This window comes from Amblyomma americanum, chromosome 7 (assembly GCF_052857255.1).
Source record: "Amblyomma americanum isolate KBUSLIRL-KWMA chromosome 7, ASM5285725v1, whole genome shotgun sequence".
NCBI lineage: Eukaryota > Metazoa > Arthropoda > Arachnida > Ixodida > Ixodidae > Amblyomma > Amblyomma americanum.
Genome location: NC_135503.1, coordinates 177,854,339 through 177,867,749, shown reverse-complemented (window position 1 = coordinate 177,867,749; position 13,411 = coordinate 177,854,339). Strand labels below are relative to the sequence as shown.

The 13,411-nt window shown below is 50.7% G+C and overlaps 1 protein-coding gene and 1 pseudogene across 1 annotated transcript in view; one reads left to right on the top strand and one right to left on the bottom strand.

The window, feature by feature from the left end:
• The window catches only part of LOC144096771 (chitinase-3-like protein 1), a 1,054,958-nt gene that overhangs the window by 313,368 nt on the left and 728,179 nt on the right, over window positions 1-13,411 (bottom strand). The gene's annotated exons all lie outside the window — the stretch shown is intronic.
• LOC144096902 (uncharacterized) lies at window positions 1,091-9,398 on the top strand (annotated as a pseudogene).

The following is a 13,411-nucleotide window of genomic DNA, read 5'->3' as shown; positions in this document are numbered from 1 at the left end:
TCAAGCCTGTCACAAAAAACTGTCAGTTAGCGCCTGCATAATTAGGTGTGCAACGTCACCACTTCTGCCAGATCCGTGACGTAATCTGTAGCCACCCATGACGCAAAAAAGGAAGATGGACTCCGGCCACGACCGACTAATAGGAGCGAGGCTACTTGACACCTTTTTGACAAGTTTTTGACAACTTTGCTAATTGAAAGTTCCGTAATACGGCCCCAGTTGACGAAAGAAGCCTCACTTTATTATCGTACTTCGCTTTTATACTCGCGTCACATGAATGAAGACACACTATCGCAGTCGCAGCTGCCGATGGCTTCTGGCGTCTCGTGTCAAGCAGCAACCGACGATTCCAGCACAGATACAGCAGTGTTCGTGATCCATTGAACATGACGCATTATTCAGCTTCTCTTAAGGTGCCACCTTTTCGCGCACTTTAGCGCGGCACTCCCAGACACCCTTAGAGCAAAATTCCATTCCTCTGGGCCAGTTGGTATGAATCTGTAGCGCCCCTTGCGCCGCGCTCGGCTTGCAGGCCATGGCACGCGGCGCCGGACAAGAGGAAGTTGGGCTAGGCCGCCGCAGAGCGAGCAGCGCAAATACAGTTCGAACCTCAATGCTGTCCCAGCTGGTTCTTCCTCGCCTTAGCTCCGACAGATTTGGCGACCCGGCTCCTAACATGCAACCCCATCCTCCTCTATGGATTCCGCTGGGTCTTCCACCGTGCCTACCGGTGGCGACATGCCCCAGAACGCTCATCCTCTTGGTGCTTCGGTGGCCGCGTTCCAGCCAGTCAACCTGCCATCATTTTGGCCCAATAACCCCCTCCGCGCCAGGCTCCTGCAGTTGAGGCGCATTTCCAGCTGCGGCGTATCACCAGCCAGAAGATAAAGTTCCTCTACCTCGTGTCGCCCTTGCCTCCTCACGTCGCAGAGGACTTAGCGGACGTCATCAGCTCGGCGGACTCGGCTCGACCCTTCGACACGTTGAAGGTTGCTATCATCGACCGCAAGTCAGCGTCCGAGCGCAGAAAATTCGAAGAGCTCCTCAACGCTACAGAGCTTGCAGCTGCCCTTCGCAGCCCTTCCGTCGCATGCGCCAGCTTCTTGGAGACTCCGCTGCTCAGCACGACCCACTTCTGTGTGAGTTGTTCCTTCAGCGTCTTCCCCAACACATGGTCCCCATCCTCGCAGCTGCGGGAGATCTTTCATTGGACAACCTGGCTGAACTCGCTGACCATGTTGCGGGCTACTCACGGCTCCCCAACGTCAGCTCTGTGGCCACTCCGCCTCCAACTACTGCCGCAGACTCCCAGCTAGCCAGCATCGAATGTCGACTTGATGCTCTTGCCAGGCGGCTCGATGTACTCGCGTCTTTGCCGCGCCGTTCTCCGCCGAGGTTCAGGCCACGCCGCCGCTCCCCGGAATCCCAACCATTCGACGCGCGGCCAGCCACCTCGCAAACGGCTGTCTGCTGGTACCACCGTATTTTCGGCAGCTCTGCCCGCAAGTGCACACACCCGTGCTCCTGGTCGGGAAACGCTGCGATTCGGCCACTGACTGCGGCAAGTGGTGCAGGTGGACGGACATGCCGCCTCTTTGACGTCTCGGACAAGATTACTGGCACTCGTTTCCTTGTCGACACGAGTGCTCAAGTCAGCGTCGTAGCGGCCTCTTGGGCAGATCGCCATCGCAACGAACAGACCTGCCCGCTTTAAGCGATCATCAACTCTCCCATTCGCACGTACGGCCCACGGTCCCTGACACTTAACCTCGGATTGCGAAGCACGTTTCGCTGGATCTTTATTATCGCTGACGTCTCGCAAGCTGTTCTCGGCGCGGACTTCCACAGTTTCTTCAACCTATCCATCGACATGCAAGCTCATTGCCTCATAGACCTCAGCACGCACCTCTTCGTCAACGGCGTACTCTCCACCACTGCGGCGACGGGGCTTCGCGCTCTCGTCCCTGTTTCGCCGTATGGGAAAGTTCTGGCTGATTTTCCCAACCTCACAGAGCCACATACCAGAGAGTCACTGGTGAAGCACTCGATCACTCACCACATCGTGACTTCGGGACCTCCGTTGTTTGCTCGCCCTCGCTGTTTGTCGGGAGAACGCCTTCCAATCGCTCGCCGCCAGTTCGAACACATGCTGGAACTCGGCATAGTACGACCTTCTTCCAGCAACTGGGCATCGCCACTTCACATGGTGCCAAAAAAAGATCCGGTCGACTGGAGACTATGTGGAGATTACCGTGCCCTCAACGCTCACACTTTACCAGAGCGCTATCCAGCGCACATACAGGACTTCACATCAAATCTGGCTGGGTGCACTCTAAAATTGACTTAGTGAAGGCTTATCAACAAATTCCTGTGGAGCCCGCTAATATTCCGAAGACGGCCATTACCCCACAATTTCACAATTTCACCAGCGCTGCGACTAGGAACAAGAACAGAGAAGGAAGACAAGGACAAGCGCTACTAACAGTTGTTAGTAGCGCTTGTCCTTGTGTTCCTTCTCTGTTCTTGTTCCTAGTCGCAGCGCTGGTGAAATTGTGAATATGTACCAACTAGCTCAAACCACCATTTTGCTACAGTCCATTACCCCACCGTTCGGCCTCTTTCACTTCACTTCACTTTATTACCTTAAAGACCCCCGGGATGGGGGGTGTTACATAATTGGAGGGTTACATGCATAAATCAAATTTAATAAACAAAGAAAACACGTAAGGTACATAAGTTATTCGCTGTTAAATATAGTAGCTAAACAATTCACAAATGTTGATGGACAGGTGATTGCGGCGACGTCGTGCGGAAGGCTGTTCCAATCCCTGGCTGAGCGTGGAAAGAATGATGATGCAAATGTGGTATTGCGCGTACGAGGCCGGGCAACTTGAAGGGGAAGACCAATGCGGGAGGAAATGCGTGTCGGCGGGTTGATGTAGGGCGGATGACAAAGTGAAATGTAATAAAATTTATGCAACAAGCACATACTAGTAATACGAAGTCTACAAGCTAGAGAAGTTAAGCCTGCCTCTGCTTTTATTGATGATATACTAACATTGTATGAATCCTGTGGCTGGACTTTGTACTGATTCTAGGAAATTTGTTAGATAATTTTGGTTTTGGCTCCAAATAGCAGAGGCGTATTCTAATTTAGAACGGACATGTGATTTGTAGGCAAGTAATTTTACGTTTTGTGGCGCAGGGCGTAGATGTCGTTTTGAGAATCCAAGGCTTCTGTTAGCGGATGATAGGACTTTTGTCACATGCACGTTCCAGGTTAGATTATTGGACAATAATACGCCGAGGTATATATAAGTCTGAGTTAATTCTACCATGACGTGCGAGATTTTATACGAGAAGACGAGAGGATTACGTTTTCGGTTAAATGACATCAGTTTACATTTATTGGGGTCACACCAGTCCTGTATGCAGATTAAGTCATTCTGGAGGGCAACTGATCAGAGGCGTTATTGATTGTGCGATAGATGACACAGTCATTGGCAAAAACACAGTTAACATTTATTGGGGTCACACCAGTCCTGTATGCTGATTAAGTCATTCTGGAGGGCAACTGATCAGAGGCGATATTGATTGTGCGATAGATGACACAGACATTGGCAAAAACACAGTTAACATTTATTGGGGTCACACCAGTCCTGTATGCTGATTAAGTCATTCTGGAGGGCAACTGATCAGAGGCGTTATTGATTGTGCGATAGATGACACAGTCATTGGCAAAAACACAGACGTCCCAGAGACATGTGTTGGTAGGTCATTAATGTATATTAAAGATAAATAGCAGGCCAAGGACTGATCCTTGCGGGACACCTGATGTTACGGGAAGAGAACTAGAAGCTTGATTATTAACGTAAACATACTGGTTGCGGTTAGCCAGGAATTCGCATATCCACTGTAGTATGTAAGGATGAAGGTTTAACCATGAAAGTTTTAGTAGCAAGCGTTTCTGAGGTACATTGTCAAAAGCTTTCGCGAAGTCAAGGTTCACATGCATTTCATGAATGAAAATAGCGAATTGTGTATCGCAGGATAGGTTCCTACGGAAGCCATGTTGAGCAGGATGAAAAAAAAATAATAGATTCAAGAAAATCCATTATGTGGGAATAATAGACATGTTCCATAATTTCACATAGCACACTTGCTAAAGAGATGGGGCGGTAGTTAAGGGGTGATTCTTTATTACCTGATTTGAAGGCCGTAACAACCTTCCCCAACTTCCAATCGCTGGGTATGCTACCTTGAAAACTGATTGTGCAATAAGTTTTGATAGATACGCTGCGGAAGTATGGCCAGTATTTGTGAGGAACTTGGGGTGATTTCATCAGCACCCGCAGAAGATGATATCTTGATGTTTTCAATAATACATATAATGCCGTGCACAGAAAGCATGATTGAACGCATATGCAAACTCGGGTTGGCAGTTGCGGTAGAAAGTGGCATATCAGTTTCGTGCGTGAATACAGATGAGAAAGCGGTGTTAAAAGATTTGCACATTCAATGCCACTAGTCATCTCGCCGAGTGGGTGAGCTAGTGTGTTGACCGCAGCCTGTTGAGGATTTAGTACATTCCAGAACTTCGTCGGGTTATTTGTTAGGATCTTGGGCAGGTCAGTTTGGAAAAATGCACGTTCGGCATTACGGATAGATTGCAGGTATGTGGATTCGGCTGCGTAATGTTTGTTCCAGGCGCATGCGCTCGGGTGGCATTTTGCTGCACGGAAATGTCTCTTTGTTTTCTTCTGCTATCAAGAGCTTTGAAAACTACGGTGTGTTGTGACTGTCACGAAATGTGATGGTGGGAATGAACTTCCAGGTGAGTTCGGCGATTTTAGTTTTGAAAGTAAGCCAGTTTTCCTCAAGTGGGCGATCATCGAAACACGTATAAACGTTTGGAAAGAACGCCATCAAGTGATTATTAATTTCTTCGTAATTCCCTCTGTATAAAGGCGAATTTATGAAATATTTGGCGCGAATCCGGGATGACTGTGAAAGTAGCGTGTAAAACTTTGTGGTCACTAGTTTCTGCGGAGGTAAGTAAGCGATGATAAAGTTTCTGGGTGATTAGTTAGAATAATGTCCAAGATGTTGGATTATTCATGTCTGACGCGTGTGGGTTCAGTTACTAACTGGGTGCGATTGAAATTCAAACAAACTCAACAAAGTTCGTCATTTCGGTGTTGCCTGTTGGTGTTAGGTTCAGCCAGTCGATGGATGGGTAATTAAAATCACCAAAAAGAAGAATGCGCGCGTTGTGATATTTGCCACTTATTTGATTTAGACTATCGTTTAACTGTGAAGAAAAGATTGGACTACTGGAGGGGGGTCTGTAGCAGACGTCTAGTATGACGATTTGTGGTACAGAACGACAGATTACCCATAGTATTTCAAGCTCCGATTGGATGTTAAGAGAATAAGGCAACAGTTCGTTAGTGGCAAAAAGAAAACCTCCTCCTCGTGAGCCCTCTCGGTCCTTGCAAAAACGTTAAAATTCGGTAAATCAGCTAAAACTTCCGTATCGGTGACGTCGTCTGTTAGCCACGTTTCTGTTAATACGAGTATATTGCTGGCAGATGATGAAACAAGATTACAAATGTTCACGCTTTGAGAGGAAACTACGTATGTTGGTAAAGATAATAGAAAAAGAAAGATTTGGCAGTTTACCGCAACTGCTTTTACAAGGAAGATTAGTAGCGCGACAAGTCGTATGCTATGAGAATTCATCTACTGATTGTTATGACTCGTCGAATGCATAGCGTTTAGAACCGATGCACAAGTTTTTGTAGCGCAAGGAAAATTTAGTGGTAGTAGCTTTGGCAAAATTTACAAGGTGCTTTCGCGCTTCTCGGACAGGCCTTTTGGCTTGTGGAACGCCGTACAGACTTTTCAGCAAGCTATCAACGAGGTTACGCGAGGCCTCGACTTCGTGTTCGCTTACATCGATGATCTCCTCGTAGAGAGTTCATCCCGTACTGAGCATGAACCTCATCTGCGCGCCCTCTTCCGCCGACTGGATAATACGGGCTCGTCATCAACCTGAACAAGTTCCTCTTTGGCGTAGCTACAATAGAGTTCCTCGGCAACCTTTTCACTCCACAAGGCAATCGGCCTCTCGACAGCCAAGTAAAAGCCATTCAAGATTTTCCCGCCCCCACATCACTCAAAAAGCTCAGAGAATACTTGGGCCTCTTGAACTTTCATCGCCGCTTTCTCCCGAAGTGCGCCTCTTTTTTGAATCCTCTGACTGTTCTCTTGGCTACGCAAAAGGATTCTGCTGCGCCACTTAAGTGGACTGAGGACGCTGCCGCTGCATTTACTGCTGCCAAGGAGGCGTTCGCAGACGCCACTTTGCTCATACATCCAGTTCCTGATGCTCCACTGCGCCTCGTCACCGACGCCTCGAGCACTGCCGCGGCACAGTTCTCGAGCAACACGTCTCTAGTTGGCATCCCCTCGGTTTTTTCTCCCAAAAGATGAAGCCACCCGAGACAAAATACAGGACCTTCGGTCGAGAATTACTCGCTGTGTGCCTCACCATCAAGCACTTTCGCCACTTCCTGCAGGGCCAAGTCTCATCACGTCATCACGAACCCGAAGCCCTTGGCGTTTGCCTTCCACCCCAACACCTACGCTGCACGCGAGATCCGCCAACGGTGTTTTATCTTCGAGTTTAGAGTGGATCTCCGTCACGTCCATGGCCCGGAGAATGCTGCTGCTGATGCCCTTTCTCGTGTTAGTGCCATGCCGTCTGAATCAACAGTGGACATGAAGGAGCAAGCGGCTCCACAGCGGGATGATCCAGAGCAGCATCGTCTTCGCTCCTCATCCACGTCCCTGTCCTTCGCCGAATGTCCACTGCCGTTTTCCTTCCAGTTCTTTACGTTGAGACATCCACTGGCGTCTTGCGCCCCTACGTACCTTTGGCTTTCCGTCGGGCCATTTTTGAAAAACTGCACCGCCTGAGCCACCCTGGTATTTCTGCTACGCAGAAGCTGATCACATCTCGTTTCCTTTGGCCAAGCATCAATGCCGACGTCCGCCACAGGGCACGAACCGGCCTTCACTGCCAGCGCGTCAAAGTTCACCGGTATACCGTCACGCCTGCCTCTCGTTTTCGGCCGCCTGACACACGATTTTCCCACGATCACATAGCCATTGTTGGTCCACTCCGGCTATCACGTGGAGCCTCTTATATGCTCACGTGTGTGGACAGTTTCACCCGCTGGCCCGAGTCGTTGCCCATTGCTGACGCTACAGCCGAGACAGTTGCTTCGGCCTTCATGGCCGTCTGGGCCTCTCGTTTCGGCTGCCCGTCTGTTGTCCCCACCGACTGCGGCCGCCAGTTTCAATCGGCCCTGTTTACTGCTCTTTCCAAAATTCCGAGCGTTCGCCACATCCATACAACCGCCTACCATCCTTCGGCCAATAGCATGTTGGAACGTCTGCATCGACAACTGAAGGCTGCCCTTACCACTTATCAGCCCAGGGAACGCTGGTCCGACAACCTTTCCCTCATCCTCTTGGGCATTCTCTCGGCAGTGAAGGCTCACCTCGGTAGCTCTTCTGCTGAGCTAGTCTACGGCGTTCCCCTGCGTCTTCCTGGGGAATCCTTCTTCGTTTCCTTCCCTCCTTTAATCCTCAAAAAGATCGCCGCAAAACAAGCTGTCAAGGTGGTTTGCTCTGCGCCCAACAAAGCATACAGAATGTGCCGCAAATCAACAACGAAGAGCGAAGGATGAGCTGCGCAGTAAACCACTAAACAAGATTTGCAGATTGCGACGAAGGTGTAATATACCATGTCCCTGTCCCATGCGATAAATGTTATATTGGGCAGACAGGCAGGTGCGTCAATGAAAGAGCTAGAGAACACGCAAATTCATTAGGAGCAAGTGCCAAATCAGGTTTCCTGGCTCTTCATTGCCGCCATCCTAAGCACCAATCAACGGCCAACGGGGAAAACATCTCCATCCTCGGAAGAGAAAAAGATAGGCTGGCCAGAGAGATCATAGAAGCTGTTGCAATCGATAAGAAAGAAAAATGGCCTGGCTTAGCTTATGGTTAAGCCTAGGATGCGAAGCATACGTCGCTTGGCAAGCCGTACTCCTCGTTCTTCTCCCGTTTCCGTGGCTCTTTGTAACTTGCGCTTTGCGGTCTGACGAGCCCCCTCTCCCTGGCCGACATTTCGCTGCTCAGCTGACTCAACGAGTGCGTCGCCTTTTATACAATTGCGTGACGTCAGTATCTCCTAGCGGTAGGAGCGGGAGTTAGGCCGCCGGCGGAGGCTGCGCGTCCGCAAGCGAGCGCACGAGTTGAGCCCCAGCTTTCACAGCTGTTGTGACGTCATATCACGTGGTGCGCCGATGTAGGTCAAGTGGTAGCTATGCGACCGCGCGCGGCGCAGCAAGGAAGAGCTCGGTTGTGCGGCTAGAGTATGCTTCGCATAAAAAGGACTGCGTAAGCACTGCGTCAATTGCACTGTCAACGAAAGAAAAAGCGTACCTCCATGATGCTTGCCCTGTCCCACGAACCGCCCAAATTATTCGCCCCATCCTGTTCGCCATCGTTTTTATGTTTCTATCTCCCACATCACATTTTAGCCTTTTTAGCCCTGTTTAGCCATGTTACCATTGGCATTTACAATTTTTAACTCGACTCTCGTTTCACGTGAAGACGAGGAAGGTTCTCACAATTTTTGCAGCCTCATGTCTATCTTCAAGTTTAAACTTGTAGGTTTGTTTCGGCGTGTTTTGTAGGCGCTGTATCTTTTCATTCATTTATTCATACAGTTTTTTGTGTTTCTTTTATGACACGGCTTTTGTTCTTTCATTGTCTGTTCTGTGGCCTAGATCCTATGTTGTGACTGCTCTAAGGACCGATTTTCATTTCAGTTATCTGTTGGTTCCCAGCCCTCGTGCGCACAGATTTGCAACGCCGCCTCAGTTTGTCGACGCTCACTGGTTTCGCGCTCCCATTGACGGCTGTTCCGTCATCTTTTCCTAGGTTTGTTGCTATATTGGAATTTGGTGCGGGCTTTTTTGCCATGCGCTTTGCCTCTCTCCATCCTTCTCCCCGCCTTTACCCACTGTATATATTTTTGCGCCTTTCGCGCTTTTTCATTAAAGTTGTTAGTCAGCTGTGTGTTGCATGTTCCATGTGTCTCTATGTTGAAGCGTTGCAAATTTGATGCTGGCTCAAAGATGGATTCATACCAAACTGGTCTAGAGGAATGCCGTTTTGCAGTACCTTTCTTGTTTGCTGGGCACGCCTCTTTTCTTCTCTCTTCTCCAAGCCCCACCTTCTACTCTGACGCTCTTGATTGCAGACATTACCTGCAGGGCAAGATTGCTATCGTGCAGCGTAAAGAAGCTGTGGACAAATGACGTCAGGCAGCTTTTCGGTCTGATCAACCCGTCTCCTGGCCATGGGAAAAGGGTCACGAAGGTAGCAATTGGAAATTTGGCGGCAAGTACGCTTGCTGGCTGATTTTCTGGGGGGTCAAGTCCCCGTCTTTCAGCGCCTTTCAACTGCATTTAGCATTGGACACGTACTCAACGGAGCTCCTCTGCACAAGAAGATATATCCCTGCCCTCAAGCAGGGTGGACCGAAGAACACACCTTTCAACCAAGGCAAGATCCCCGTACTAACCTTGGGGGAAGTCCCAATCATTTCCAAATAAAGACAGGCCTTAGAAAATGGCCCAAAACACGCAGTTCAGCCTCGGCTGGACAGTGTCGACAAGGTGGCAAGCGTTCGGCGCATTGCGGGAAAAGCTCCGACGGAAGAGGCGCCACGAATCATCAGCGAAAACCTAGACTACATTTCTCAGGAAAAGGCCAACGCCAGGCCTGAGGTGGGATCCCGTTAGACTGTACTAGAACTTTGCCGGAAGAACCTTAAGGTTTGTATCTCTAACAAAGAGGGAGGTTTCGTCGTTTCTGACCTCCAGACATACCGGGTGAAGACAAAGAAGCCACGGAAAAAAAACTTTCGCCCTGTTAACTTCAGGAAGGTCAAAAAAGCAAAAAACCCCAATCTATTCAGGACAGGGAAAGTCTCGGAGGTTTTCACGAAAATCAAAGGAACAAATAATGTGGAGCTTTTGGTTTTTTTCACTCCAAATATGCACAAGGACGGGGTTCCTTTTCGTGCTGTGATGACCGCCCATAACGCGCAGGTCCACAGGGGACGGAGAGGCAAAGAGACACCGTATGGCTCAGTTTAAACAAACAGATATATTCAATAATTACACATGTTTAAGATTATACATCAGAGGCTGGGGCGTCCGAGCTTACGTGCCGACGACTTCATGGGGACGATGGAGCGGCTCCGGAGTTGAGCTCGAACGGTTGCTGGCAGAAGCTGCACGCCGTCGGGCTTCGGCGCTGAAGGCCCTCTTGGCGAACGATGTCGTCCCGAGCGTCCTTCTTCCGTACTGCTTGTCGATTTTTATATCCTCTTCTCCCCACACTCCCTAGGGTGAGGACGCCCACGCCGGAGTGGGGGGGGGGGGCTAGGGCTTTCACTTGGGCGCACAAACACATCTCGCCCCCCTCACGTGTTGAGTCCGAGGGAAAGAAGGTTGTCGGCTGTGGTAAGGCGCGCTCTGGCCCGCTGACAGTTCCCGCGGGTCACCGGCCTCCGTTCTCCATCAAATGACACTCGCCCCTCTGTTCCCTTGTCCTGGGATGTGCTCGGGAGGGTTGATTGATGAGGCCCGCCGTCTTGCCACGTGGCCAGGCCTGCCGAAACGAGGCCGCCCTGGAACGGCCACGCCAATTGGGGAAGATAAAGCCCGTTTCCCCGCGGCGGCGGCGGCGGCGGCGGCGGCGGCGTTCGACTCGTGCCGACACTATGGAAAGGGGGTCCGGTTGGGCTTAAACCCCTTCGTTCTGGTCGTCACTCTCAAAGAGCATGGCTGGGTAATTGATGATGCCGCTGTCATCTGGGTCTCCGTCTACGCCACGCCGTCGAACGCGGAACCTCGTAGCACACACAAGGAACGTCACACTCGCTCACCCTCCAGAAGAATGTTCTCCGAACATTTGAGTCCATGCAGCTCCCATTGTCTTTCTGAATCGCCTCGCACAGTGCGTCCGACAAAACACTTTTCGCTGCACTCAACACCACTGCACAACACCATATGCCTCCGCTGTCATAACTGGCGTCTCCAGGGGCAGCACTGATCTTCTTTTACAGATAAACATGAAACTCAGCACCCAAGCCTCTCCTTTCTAGTCCAAACTGGACGAAATAAATTTACCACAGTTACAAAGGAGCTCCCACTTCTAGCACGATCACGGCACAGACAAAAATATAGATAACGAAAGGAAGTAGGGCAGGTTCTGCATGCGCTCCGCATGCTCTCCTGTGAAGGTGTTACCTAATGTCAGAAAGGTTTAACTACCAACTCCGATAACTTAACACATAAGCACATAGCAATGTTATGAGCTGCGGCATTACACAATTCTAACCAGTTCACAACTCCGCTCTGTTTACGCCATTAGTCCGACTTAGCTTTCCGATTTCGCAGCGGACATCGGCCTTCATGAGTCATACTAAGTAAGTCTGTGACCCTTTGTCTGCTTTGGGACTCGCGAGGGCTCGTGGCAGGAGCCTCTCCTGGCGTTATCTGCGCGGCAACCTCGCGCGCTTCTTCTTCTAGCAATGCATGAAGTAAATCCGGTGGCATTCCGGCCGTCACCTCTGGCGCCTGCCGAACAAATGCAGGAGAGGGCGTTTCTTGCGAACTATCTGCGCGCTCCGCTTCACTTCTGTCCCCATCAATATCCGCGCTTTCCCTTTCCTCATTTCGTGAATACTGAACCGGTGCCGACTTGAGACGATTTGCGTGTATCCTTATCAAGCGCCGGTTCACGTCTCGGACTCTGAAGTTTACCGGAGAAAGCTTCTCGACAACCTCGCACGGTCCTCTCCACTTCGTCTGGAACTTACGAGCTAGCCCAATCTGCCTTTGGCAGTTTTCAATGTACACGCTGTCCCCCACATTAAACGGCGCGTCTCTAGCACTGCGATCGTGCACCTCCTTCCTGCGCTTCGCCGCTTTCTTTAAGGCCTCCTTTGCGATGTCCCTCGCCACTTGCAAGCGCGATTCTAGCTCAACCTTATAGTCGTCCAGTGAAGCGTATGGGACACGACGGGGGCCCTCTGGCACTTCACTAGGCTGGTCCGGGTCTCGGCCGTAGAGAAGAAAGAATGGCGATTCGCCCGTGCTCTCGTGTGCTGCAGAATTGTAGGCAAACATTGCATACGGGAGCCACAAGTCCCAGTCCCGCTGGTCGCGCGAAACAAAATGCGACAGGAACCCGGCCACGGTTTGGTTCAGTCGCTCCACCGCGCCGTTGCAAGCCGGATGGTACGGTGTTGTCTGCTTCTTAGCGATCTTAAGCAGCTCGCAAACTCTCCTCATTAGCTGCGACACGAAGTTCGTTCCCCGATCTGTCAAGAGTCGCCTCGGGGGTCCATGTCGGAGCACGATCTGTTCGACAAATGCTCTTGCAACCGTGTCTGCCTTCTGATCTGGGAGTGCTACCGCTTCCGCGTATTTTGAAAGGTGATCGACAAATACTAAAATGTACTTGTTTCCGGAAGTGGTCGTGGGCAATGGGCCCATTATGTCCATACCTGTCCGCTCGAAGGGAGCCGAAACCTCAGAGAACGGCTGAATTGGAGCTGGTCTTCGTCCCTTGGGTGTTTTTCTTTCGAGACAGGAATGACACTTCGCACAGTAGTCTCTAACATCCTGTCGCATGCCACTCCAAAAGTACAAACGCTCCACACGCCTGCGTGTCTTCGCTACGCCAAAATGACCGGCGCATGGCGCATCGTGAAACGCGCGAAGAACCCTTTCTGTCCACGACCGAGGTATGACGACTCTCTCCCAAGCGGTTTTCTCTGGTCTCCCTTTCCTGGTTGGCCTCGTGCGCCGACACAGGGTGCCGTCTTTGCCAATGAAATAACCTAGCTGTTCGGGGTGAGACGGTGCGCCCTCTAAGCTTTCGATTATTCGCTTCAGGTCAGGATCTTTGCACTGCTCTGTGCGTAATTCGGCGGGGTCGACTACGGGGACAAACTCTTCTATAGCTGCCACGGCAGCTGTGCGGCTGAGTGCATCAGCATTCAGATGTGTCTTTCCTGACTTGTGCTCAACTTCAAAGCAGTATTCCTGCTGGTGTAGATTCCATCTAGCGAGTCGAGAGCTAGGGTCCCTGACACTCATCACCCATTTCAGAGGATGGCAGTCTGTGACTAGCTTGAATTTGCGGCCGTAAAGGTAGCATCTGAAGTGCTTTAGTGCCCAGACAACGGCGAGGCACTCCCTTTCCGTAGCTCCGTACTTTTGCTCTGTGGGGCTCAGCTGTCGGCTAGCAAAAG